This window comes from Corvus brachyrhynchos, unplaced genomic scaffold (genome assembly GCF_000691975.1).
Source record: "Corvus brachyrhynchos isolate BGI_N302 unplaced genomic scaffold, ASM69197v1 scaffold307, whole genome shotgun sequence".
Lineage (NCBI taxonomy): Eukaryota > Metazoa > Chordata > Aves > Passeriformes > Corvidae > Corvus > Corvus brachyrhynchos.
The window spans coordinates 3,790,107-3,802,979 of NW_008239288.1; positions in this window are offsets into that span (position 1 = coordinate 3,790,107).

Genomic DNA, 12,873 nt, shown 5'->3' on the forward strand with positions numbered 1-12,873 from the left:
CTCACCTGCGCAGGGAAAAGCTGCATTTCAAACATTTTCTGTGGCTAATAAAGCCCTTTTGCTCCGTTCTGAGGGATGGGGGGAGGAGGGAGGAATTCCCACAGCCCTAACAACTCAGCCCAAAACTTGAGCTCAACAAAAATCACCGCAAGGGTCAAACCCGATAACGGGTTTTGGGATAACCCTCTCAAAAGCCTGCGACGGGCTGGGGGATGCTCCCGACCCGTGCTAGAGCATCCCCGCCTCTGAGAAAATGGTGCTTAAAAGCCTCTTCGTGGTCAATTTGCTGCGTCTGGATTGGGCTTTTTTGTTTAGGTGGTTTTTTTTCCTTTTTAGTTTCCCTTTGTGTGCAGGCACTCCTGGTGCTAAAATTTCTGGGGACAGGTGCTGGCAGCTCTGTTCTGCCTTGGTTTAAGTTTCTCTGGCTCCCTCTCATCCCTTCTTGGCTCTCACGGCACAGGGACGGTGTTTAATCATTAACCAGGTCTAGCACGGTCCTTTTTTCCAGGAAGCGAGAGCTGTTTCTAAAATGAGGTTGAAAAATAACTTGGTTTTCCCCTTTGCCTAAAGGGAAAGGTTCCCACCTGGGGTCTGGAATGGGGGGGACCCCACGCCGCCCCCTCCCCGCTATAGGTTTTACATGCGGTGTTTCACAAATCCCATCCAGACGCTAATCTCGGCTTCCCTACTCTTCCTCCACCGTATATTCTGTGCAATATTTGTCAAGGAATTTCAAGTATCAATTATAACCGCAATTTTTGATATGCTCCCCCAATCTGAAGTGTAGATGATTCGATAGGAATATACATATATATAATACCGGTTCTCCCTCAGATGAATTTATTGGACCGCGTCCCACCCTTAGCTGAACATTCAATATTCCAGCATTATCTCCACACTTAAACTCGCTTTCTCCATTTCTGTGCCAAGATAAATTTGCATAATATTTGCAGTTGTAATTAGCTGATGAACATCTCCCAGCCTTCCCCTTTGTTTTCCGCGCGTTTGGTCTTCAATTGATGCCACTTTTGATCTTTAATATTACAGGATCCCGATAGAGCATTTTATATCTTATCTGCAGCGCATGAAAGTCGCGCAGAAAGGGAGTGAGAAGGGAAAAGAAATGGGGAGAAAGGAGAGGGAGGAAAAGGTACTGAACGAAGCTGAACTAATCAGAGTTTCGAAAGGTTGTTTCAGATGCCTGCATCCGCAGTTACGGGCCAAATGAGATAAATGGTGAAATTAGAGCCATTTAAAATAATATAGGGCTCGATCAGGTGAGGTACCGCCAGCATCTCCAGCATCTCCGCATCACCCGAGAAGGGCGCTGGGAGCTCTGGTGGTGGAGCCGGGCTGGGGATGGCCGGGGTGGGGGTGGCAGCGTGTGTGTGTCCCCCTCCAGGTTTGGGGACCCCGGCGGGAGGCGCCCTGCGGACTTTTAGGGACGCGAGCACCAAAGTTGAGCTCTTTCTTTTTTTTTTTTGCTTGGGCGGGGGGTGGTGAGGGGAAGATGCTTTTCCTCACCCAACAATTGGATCGGGAGTAGCCGGTACCCCCCGACCCCCCGCCTCCCGGAGCACCTCGAGCGAGCAGCCCACCCCCAGGGTCACCTCCGCTCGCAGAGCCGGGAGTAAAGGATGTTATCACTTCGGGAGGGTTATTAAACCGTTAATGAATGAGTGTCTGTGAGACTCTGGACGGGCTGGAGAGACTGCGGGAGGGGGGGGTCAGGGGGAGAGGAGGCAGAAAGGCTCGATCTTCATGCCAATCTCTGGAACAAATAGCTAACATTTAACGTTTACACCCTGCTTGGCGACGAACTGGCGCTCCACGGACCCCTGATCCAGGCTAAAATGTCCAGAAAGCCTTTGGAGAGAACAAGTTCCTAGCTATCAGGTTCTTCTGATCTCTCTCCTCCTTTCATAGGGCTTTGGTTTCAGGCTGGACTTGTCCAATGTCTGCTTTACCGCTGCGCGCTCCTAAATGAGTGTCAAGGAGGCGAATATCAAATAGCAGAGAGGTCAAGGCGATTTGGTTAACCGTTGGCTGGGCTGATGGCTTTAAACTTGTGTGGGAGGCTGGGGACGTGGCAGGGGGGAGGGAAGGGAAGGGGGAAGGACTGGGAGCAGAAGGGAAGTAAACCCGAGAGAAAGGAAAGCCAGGAGGGGGGAAGGAAGAGGGTGGCGGCTTGGAGAGCCCCAAAAAAGCCAGGGTCAAGGGTTTCACCATGGTGGAGGGCTGTGGAAACCCTGGGTAGAGGATTTACTGGTGGCCCTGGCTAGACTGGGGTGTCCCTGTCTGTCAGAGGGGATTGTGTGTGTTTGGGAGCACTTGGGAGCATTTGGGCGATGGATGAGTTTTGATGGCATCCACATTTGGGCTCGTGCAGGCTGGATTCCAGGTGTTTCTTCTGTGGGAAGCTGCAGGGCGTGGGTGGGTGCACCCCAGAGGAGTGGGTGCAGCCATAGGGGGTGGGAAACACGGGGGATTTTGTAGTGTGTGTTTGGGGGGGGGGGTCACACTGAGCTTGTGTTGGGGGAAAACCCACAGGTGTATCCGAGAAGGGGCTGTCGTGCAAAGGGTGAGCGAGGGAAGGGCTGAGCCTGGGTGGGGTTTGTGGTCCTGGGGGTGATGTTGGGCACGAGGGCTCTATGGGCAGGTAGGACAATGCCCAGGTAGGACAATGCCATTGGTGCTGGGAAAAAGAGGGATGTGTGGAAGTGTTTGCCTGTGGTGATGGGGGAATGGCAGGATGGGGCAGGAGAAGAGTCCATGCGTGGATGGAACATAAAGGGGAGGTTGTAAAGTGACTGTGGCTGTAGCTGCAGAGTGTGGGATGAGCTGTGAGTGTGGGATGAGCTATGGGTGTGGGATGAGCTGTGCAGGGATGCAGGACCAATGTGAGGGGCCAGGTGTGAGCGGGACATGCTGGGTGATGAGCACAGGGTAAACCTGGGGCTGTGGTGGCCCAGTAATGCTTTCAGGGGGCAAATCCCTTCCCTTCATGCTCTCACACTGCCCAGCATGAGAGCACAGCAAGCAGTGAAGAAACCAGTGAGAAATTTTACTTTGCTTGTAATAATCATCTGCTCAAAAATAAAAAAATACTAGGGGGAGAGAGAGAGAGAATTTCCTGAAAGAAAAACTTTTCTGTTACTGAAATGGCCAACGAACAGAACAAATACTCAAGGCCTTTTCCAGCCACACTCCTCAGCTGTGAAGCCACACAAGCCCTCCCTTCCCAGCAATCACATTTTGCTCCAGACATTAGCAGAAAACTCACTCTAGTCCCAGGTAATGTAAAGCTCGTCAGCTGAATCAAGGCAAACAATCGCCATAGGAAATGTGTGCACAGCCACACACGGCTGAGCAGCGCCAGCGCTTGTAACCACCACAGAGTTTGCAGTAGCTAAAACCAAGAGGGAGTTAACTGTGGGTTGAGTTCCCATGCCCTTGACCTACAAGTTGCAGAGCTCTGGAGTACAGCACTGGCAGAAGAAATCCAGGTGAAGCCACCGAGGCTCTCAGGATAAAGCTGGAGTCTCCACATTGCCCTGGATTTTGCATTTTGAACGTGTTATAGGGGAACTCATTTCCTTCTGGTCTCCCTCTCAGAGGTGCAAGAGGGACTTCAGGGGGTTCAGCCCCTGGGCTGTCCTACAGGAACAAGGGATGCCATCAGGGACACTTCAGCGAAGCCTGGTGAGGACAGGAGAGAGGATGAGAAAATTTCAGGATCAAATATGCATTTTGGATTATTAAAAAAAAATTTTTTTTGAATTATTATGGGTTTCATTGACTGGGCTGCTTGGGGCAGCATGGAGCCCAGCGAGTGTGGGCATCACTAAGGTGTGTCCCTACAGAGAGGTGCCTCGTGTGTGAGTTTGGACATGAATGCACAGGCAATGTGTGTGCAGGGAGTGCTTGTGCATGTGCACACCAGTGATCTTAGATATCTTGTGTTTTATATACACACACACACACATATATATATAAATATATATATATTCCATAGGAGGCTGAGAGCCATAGGTCTCTCCATCACGCCGGCATACATCCACATACATACACCCACCGAGGTTGCGTTTCCGGAGACATTCTCAAATAGAGCAGTGTAATTTCTCCGCTGATTTTGATTGACATGCTGTCCCTGGGATCATGTGTTAATCCCTTCTTCACTCAAGCCTTTTCATAACTCATTTCTCTCTGCTAGATGGAGACTCTGATGGTTACCGAGGCAACGATGATAGCACTAAGCCATTTCCCTCTCTGCACGGAGACCATTATTCCGCATGCATAGGCCATTTGCAACAAAGGTCGCCACAAAGTCATCCACAACACAGCACACGTTTATTAAACTTTTATTCTTTTTTTTTATTATTTTTCTCCCTCCCCCTAACAGAGAAACTAGTCAGCATGTGTACAATATCTCTCTTTTTTTTTTTTTTTTTGAGATCTTTGTAATATAGGTAATAATAACTGTAGCAGATGTTATTGTACCCAAACTATATATCGCACAGATCAGGGGCTTAGAGTTCCTGGTCTAGAAAGATCATGCTTAGATGGTGAGGTTTTGAACCAATGATTCCTATTTGTCTTTTGTTCTCCTATCAAATAGCAACTTTAATAGCAGTTGGAGGAAAAAACAGCTGACAGCAATGATATGAGAGCGGTGTGAGGTGAATATCTGAATGTAAAACCCACACGGAGCTTTGCCCTGCAGAACCAAACACCTCCCAAAACCGAATAACCATCAGCAATGACCACCCCTTTAAATTTAATTTCTGCCTGGCTCCTTACCTGGGCTTCCTGGCTCTGGGCATAAGTTAAAGGGCGTCTGTCTTGTGGAGCTGGCCCAGGAGTGTTAAAAGCCAGCTCTGGCTCTATGAGGACAGAGGGTTAAAGTGCAGCTGGAAAGGGCCCCCACTAACCTGAGGTGCTCCCTCCCCACCAGCGAGGCTTTACCCATATGGGGCCACACTGCTGGATTTTATTTCAGCCCCATCCTTCTCCTCTGGAGACTGAACGCGATGCGATGCTCTGGGATGGCTTTTAGCGAGCAGCCCTTTCCCACTGGGAACGGCACGGATGGAGGCACAAATGCCCCTTCATGGATTCACGGATTTAGCACTGGAGTCAGCCTCAGCAATGTTACAGATCTCTGGAGTCTGTGTTTCCACAGCCCCCCACCCTGCTCTGGTGGGTCTTGCAGCCACGGTGCCTGACGGCAGCGGGGCTGGGCGAGGGCTGGGCGGCTGCTCGGACAGTCCTGTGGCACCAGGGCTGCTTCGGATGTGAAAGAGGAGGAGAAGATGGCCCACGGTGATAAGCTCCCAGGAAATTTCTACGGTGCCTCCTACTCTTCCCTGTCCAGACAGCTCCAGCTCCGCTCTGGGCTCTTATCTCTGTATTGCTGCACCTCTCTGGCCTTCCTCCTACAGTGTCCTGCTCATCTTGGTGCAAACACACTCCTAATTGCACTGGCCTGCCCCAAAGCCCTGATCCCATCTGCCCTCTCTGACTCCCATCACTGGCTTCACTGGTTTTAACACCTATTTAATTTAAATGCTCAATGCCGCCTCTTCAAAGCCCAGCCCTGGATACTCCACTGCTCCTTCCTTTATTTTCAGTTTGGAAATTTTAAAACATTATAAATTGACAACCTTTAAACATTCAGTTTACTCTCTTGGATACATGGAGACACTTAAATGACTGGGAAATCCACAAGAGCCCAACTTCTGCAAGTGCATGAAGTAAGTCCTGTGCTCGGAGATACATCTAAAGGAAAACACCTTCTGTGAGTAACCATCTCCTGGAGACAGCCACTGTGGTTTCCAAACCAGCCCCTGTGCTTGTTTACAAAGTTTCTGTTTTGCAAGACATTCACGTAGTCAGAGACAAACAGGAGTTGGGGTTAAACCTCCCAATCTGCCCTTTATCTGGAGAATCACTTTCCCACTGCGATACAGCCACCGCCGAGCGGGGTGAAACGCCACCAGTCCAGCTGACACACGGGGGGGTGTTGATGGTGTGGGGTTGATGCCTTCCAGTGCAGGGTGAAGTGGCTCCTCTGCCAAGGTGCTGATTTAGCAGAGGTGTTTGGAGAAAGCAGCTGCCCTGGATCCACAGGGGTTGCTGTCCAAGGCCTGTCACTTCCATCCTTTTGAGCTGATGTGGAGCCAGAGTGAGAATTGTTCCACTAGTGCCACATGGCAGTGGGGGGATCTGAAAGGGACTCATCCTGCAGCTCAGGTCCTGCTGTCAGGAGGATGCACTGTCTCATGGCACTGTTCCCTGTACTCCCAAACCACATCCAGCCATTCTGAATAAAAGCCTGTTACCTGTTAGACCCTTTCCCCATCCCCTGCACCATCCAGTGCCTCGGCTGCTCTTGCATCACTCTTTCTAAGGAAAGTCTCCAGTATACATGCCTTGATATTAAAAAAAAAAGGGTGGAAAAAATCTGTTTATCATTATTTCTGCTCATAATGAGCTCTCCTATCCCATTCAGGGGTGCTTGAGGCCAGGAATTGCACAGGGATATTTACTCATGATGCAACCCTGGGACAGTGCTGGGACTTTTGAGCGAAGCGTGGCAGGTATTTCCAAGCCCCCTGCACTAATTGATGGGCTCTCTATATATCATGCCAGATAAAGGGCTCTTGCACAGTAAATGCTGATGTTTAGAACATCCTGATAGCGTTTTGTTAACAAGAAGATAACAGAAGAGCAAGATACGTTTGTTTAGCTGCCTATAGATAAACCAAATAGGGTCTTTGTTAAGTTTTCATGACTGATGGCAGGTACTAAATGCGATAAATAATACCCCAGGTCCTGATTTGAGCTACTGTAGCACAAATTCTAACCCATGGCACTGACCTGTGGGGGGGGGATGGAGGGGTTAAAGGCTACAGGAGTGAAAACCTGGGATTTTTTTAGGGTGGCAACCCTTTTTTTCTGGACTGACAGTGGCCCGCTATGGCTTTTGCAACATTCCAGCGAAGTGGTACTCACCAGAAAAGCAGGGAATGAAAAAGAGGTTGGTAATAAGGTATTTATGGAAGCAGAAAGGCAGAGACAATACAAAAATTTACAAGGAGAGGGTGGCACTGGATGGCACCAGCCTAAGACCAGTGGTGATCTGTCCTCTGAGGCTCTTCACCGGCTCATCTAGGATGGGATGCCCTCAGAATCTTTGGAAATGGAGGCAAGGCTGTGTTTCAAACCCCACTGAGCAGATCCAGAGCATCCTTCTCCCCCCACCCCAGGAGGACGCTGAGTCAAGGCAGCACCCGCCTCCCTCCCAGGTTTGCCTTCCCAGGGTGCTTATTAGCAGTTCTCCCCAAACCACCTGCTAATTGCAAGGTGGGTCACTGCCAGCCCTCTTACAAAAGACAGAAGTGTTATTGAGAGGTGACGGGGTGGCCCTGAGTCATGGGAGAAGAGGGGCCACGGGGTCTGCCCACGATGCTCCCCAGTGGTGTCCCAGAGGCGTCCCCGTGGATGCTCCAACCTGCCAAGGCCAGTGACAGATTACCAGCAGGGGGAGAGCTGCTCAGCCCGGCTTCCAAAGCTTACAGCTGCAAAACCTGCCCAGGTTTGGAAGCCAGGCCATGAAACACCCGAATTCCTCTCAGCTGTTGAAAAGGGTTATAATTACAGTATCTTCAGCACCACCTTCCCTGAGAAGTCAGTAATTTGCTCCCCTTTCGTTTGTTTTCTTCTTCTTGTCTCATGGTTTTTTTTCCTTCTTCTTGTGCCTTTTGGGACAGGAGGCTGCAGGAGCTGCACTGGGTGATGCTAAAAGCACCCATGACCCTCAGGCTCGTGCCTTCCTGGTCCATACTGCTGAGGAAAGGGATGGAGAAGGCTTCGAGCTTGACTCCATGGCTGAAAACCTCTGTGACGCTGTGATTCTCAGCTCCTGTTCTGCCAGAGGTGAAAGCAGAAAGCAGCTGTGGCACCCCTAAGCTGGTGCTGGGTTTGCACCAGGGCTTTGATATCCAGCCCAGGGTCATGGTTTGGCTCCCTAAGAACTGGGAATGAGGAGCTCAGTGTCCTGCTTTTCACTTAAGAATGGGATGAGTCCATGAGGAAGCTGTGCAGTTTGGGTTTTGTTTTTCTATCCCAGCTGCTCACATGGGTATTTATTTGCTGGGGGTTTTAAAAAAAAATTAAGGAGATGCAAAGGGCTGGAGAAGAAAGCACAGAACTGCATTTGTGTGGTGTTTCAAATTATTTACAAAAATACCTGGACTAGCACTGCTCCTCTCCCAGGGATGATCAGAAGATGCTGATTTCTACTGCTTCATGCACTTCTCTCCCACCCAGAACCAGGGCCATACCAAACCCATACTAAATCCAGAAAAACCCTGAAAGAGGATGGAAACTTTGCACTCAAGGCTGGACTATACACCCTTAAACACTCAAAGCTTGAAAATTGATGGATGGAGTAGAAACTCTGCCCCATAACTCATTGGGAAGAGCCTAAATTTGCATTTCACAACAACGGGCAATGTGGGACTCACGCTGTGCTTCCAAGCGAGCGCTCGGCATCAGAGCCAGCCCAGAGCGATGGAGAGATGTAAATGAAAAGCTAGTGGATCTTCCTGAGACAACTTTGAACAGGCATCCAAAAAATGAATGTGTTTTCTTCTAATTAGGAGTGTTCGTTATATCTCGTGGTGATCTACAAAACAAGCCACATGCCAGTTATTGCTGGTACAAGCACAACAATTCTGACTGTGGGAAAAAAGTATTTCCAGGCATGTAGGACACAAAACGTACTAAAGGCATTTTAATGACACTTTAATTAATCTCTAGGCATAGGTTAAACAGAGACTATCTAAAAAGGTGTGTATGTGTGTGGGGGGTAATAACGAAAGTTAGGACTCAAATCAAAAGATGCTTTAGTACCTGCATATGTTATTAAATATAATTATATTCATTTAAAATATCCCCACACACAAAAAATGGTAAACTGGAATGAAGGTTGCAAGCAAATCTCAGTAAATCAAGGCTGACAAAAAAATGTATCAAAAGAATGTTGTGATTATCATATGAACAAAAACAAACCTGAATAAATTTAGAGTTAAGGTGAGACTTATAAAAAGAAATCCAAAGGAGCTAGGTGTGGAAAATTACCCAGTGAAGGCAGCTAAACCACTTCATCTCAGAGATGGGTTGCAATAACCTAAAGAAAAAGCAAGTGTGGATATAGAAACACATTATCCTGACCCAGGACCACAGAAATGGAAATGCCTCTCTCAGATATCTGTTGGCTGATGGAGTTTATTGCAACCATTTGGGAGACTCTCACTTCCAGTTTGCTCACCAGACCACAGTCCTGTCTGTGTAGACACCTGTGACAAAGCAACTGGGGTCTCTGCAGAGGTGCACCTTTTGGTCCAGGAAGAAATAAACCTGATTTTATCCCAGATCACCACTTCCTGCCCAATTCTTGCAAGGGCTTTGCTGAGCTCTTCTTGCATCGTATCCTGGCTGTGGTTAGAGGTGCGCCAGGCAGCCTCGAGGGGAGCCCATGCACAGACATCTCCCCATGCCTTTGGTCTGGAAGGCCCTCGCAGAGGGATCCAGACTTTTGCACGTCTATTACAGGGAGATCTTGGCAGCTGAGTCCCACTTTTGTGATAAAAACTCAACACAAACTCATGCCCCCACTGACAGGCTCATACAATGGTGCCTGGAAAAGTACATGGATAGGTACCCAAGGATGGAGGAGGCTCAAAGGTGTATTCTGCAACAAATGTCGCTATTAAAGTGGGGATTATCTGCCAGAGGGGACCTCAGGCTTAGAAAGCAGAGGAAAGTTTCCCTTCTTGTACCATCAGGTGACCCCTCTGCAGACACTGACCCCCTTGGCCTCAGACAGCTCCGGCACCAGTCGTCTGCTTGGCGTCGATGGGAGCTCAGAGGTGCCTGTTCCCATCCTGGCTGTGCCCCCGACGTGCTCTGTGACCTGGCACAAATCACGTCACCGCCCTGCTTTGGTTTCGCTGCTCCTAACGCCAGCAGAAAACAAATCAGCCCTTGTTCACAGAAAGTGAGTGACGCTCGCCTGGCCCCAGGGTTTCTCCAGGCACATCTGATGGGAACTGCCACAGCTTTTGAGTCCCTAAGCCATTAAACTCATACCAACGCTGAATAGCTACCTGGTTTTATTACCCTCTTCCAGCAATCACTGGGGACACCCAGCTGCCTTGCCCAAATACATGTACAGGAATGGCAAGGTGGGATGTGCTGCATTGGGATGGGAAATCTGACTGGATATCTCAGAAGGTCATAGAGGCATCAAATTATTTGGGTTGGATCCTGTTCCAAGGCCCCTGCCATGGGCAGGGACACTTTCCACTATCCCAGGTTGCTCCAAGCCCCGTCCAGCCTGGCCTTGGACACTTCCAGGGATGGGGCATCAATAACTTTTCTGGGCAGCTTGTGCCAGGAGCTCACCAACCTCACAATCAAGAATAATATCCTAATATCCAATCTAAATCTACCTGCTTTCAGGGTAGAAAGTCTGGAAGATCCACTTCCAGAAAATGATTGACAGGCACTCGTCTTGCACAGAGGGGAAACACGGTGTCAGATAAGTAAAAGTGAGGGACCCATTGCAAGCAGTAGGGTAATTCTGATTGAGATAAGGATAACTCAAAATGCAAGTAAACAGCTAAATTACCACATTGCTGCAGAAAATCAGAGTTCTTTGGGGGAGGCAACGCCAAGAGCACGCTCAACTCTGAAACTATTTTGCAACTTGTGCATCCAAGGCTGGATTCATACCAGAGGCCTGAGCAATGCGATTTGGCAAGTGTTAACTCCATGACCAGTGCATGCCATCCAGAAGCCAGAAGAAAAACAAAGATGTGATGCAGCTCTGCAGCCATTTAAGCACGGCTTTGGTAAACAGAGCAGGTTTAACACTCACCAGAGCCTCGGGCACAGGCTAAGGCAATGGCTCCTCCCTCCACCCACGTGCACACTCATGACTTGTACAAAACTTGGCCTAGTGGGAGTCCTGGAAATTAATCTGGTCCCCCCCGTGTCTCCCCACCACCCTCCTTCCCTGCTACCAAACCAGCACGCTTGGTTCTGCTCGTAAACACCACCAGACCACCAACCAAGACCAACTGAAAATGAGGATCCAGGCAGGTATCCCAAGATCTGTACCCTGTTAAAATCCCAGGGAATGCTTTCCAGCGAGCTGGTGGAGCGTAGCTTTGCCAACATGGGCACCTGGGTGTGGGAAGAATGCTGGCAGGGCAATGAACTCATTAAGGTGGAGCTCTGTCACCACCTCCTGCAGGAATCTGAGATGAGTCCATCGCTGTGCTGGATCCTTGTGCAAGTGGGTGTAGGAAGGATCAGTCACTGGAGCTCTGTGCTGCCCGGCTCCACACACCAGAGCCAATGCCACCAGGAGAAATAGGAGCCCTTTCCATGTAAGTGAACTGATCCTGCTGATATCAAGTGACTCATTAAGGGCTTACAAAACTTAAGTAGACCATAGTGTTGCTCTCTAGTAGTGGGAACTTCTTGGCTTGAGAGGAGGATTTGATACCTGCCAAAAGCTCACCTTGGGCCTCGCTGGCATTAGCAACAGCAGGTCTGCCCTGGGAGGTGCTTGCAAGAAGTTGCAAGCTGCTCCTGGTTTTATTCTAAAGAATTAAGTTTTTCAAAGATCCTGAGCAGAAGATCTGGCCCTGCCCTTGGCAAGTGGTGAACACCAAAGCCTGAAATGGAGGAGATGAGGGCTGAAGGTGGAATTAAGCTCTTAAGATGGAAAAATATATTTTACTCTGTGTTCTTAGTAGCTCAAAACATTTCCCCCTCTGCTCTCGCATTCATCCTTTTCCCATCCAAGCTCTTTGAAAGAATGAAAGTATCTCATGTTGGTTTGATTAATTAGAGACAAATGCACATGCATATAGTGACAGGACATGGGGGAATGGCTTTAAACTAAGAGAGGAGAGACTTAGATTAGATTTTAGGAAGAAAATTCTTGACTGTGAGGATGCTGAGGCCCTGGCACAAGTTGCCCAGAGAAGATGTGGCTGCCCCATCCCTGAAGTGTCCAAGGCCAGGTTGGACGGGGCTTGGAGCAACCTGGGATAGTGGAAAGTGTCCCTGCCCATGGCAGAGGGTTGGAATGAGATGATTTTTAAGGACTCTTCCAACCCAAACCATTCTATGATTCTGTGATTCTATGATCTTCCAAAGAGCCAAATATCCATCTTAAACACATCTGAGTTGGAATCACTGTAACTTGGATGCACAGGGCAAAAATAGCCCATCCTTATGGCCCCCACAGAAGTGTTTTTGTAGCCAGAATTTGCAGATGAGAGAAACCACAGACACAGAGAATCAAATGGATCCACTTCTAAAGGGGTTGGTGTGCAGGAAATGCTTTTCCCAATTCTAAGGGACACAAAGGTTTTCTGAAATAGATCCTTGTGATCTGATTAACATAAGTAAATGAAGTCTTAATAAAGGTTAAGTGGGTGCACAGCAATAGCTGCTTGAGCTTTGCCATGTTTGCTGTGAAACCTCCAGGTAGACTTAAAAATCATCCCAGACAGGACAGGTGTGTGGCACCTGAAGATTAGGTTCAGTGAAGTTGGAAGACATTTCTCCATTGCAAACTGCCCCCAAATTAAAGCATTTTCACGTGACTCTCTTGCTGGTTCAGCTCAAGACCTTGCACAGGTCATGGTGATATTCCCTAAACATCATCTCATGTATTAGAGAGATTCCGTGGAATCCTCAGCATGAAACTGAGGAACATCCTTGCTTTGGGAATCTCTCTTTTTTTTTTTTTTTTTTTTTTTTTTTTTCTCCGCAGGTCTGAAAAAAAAA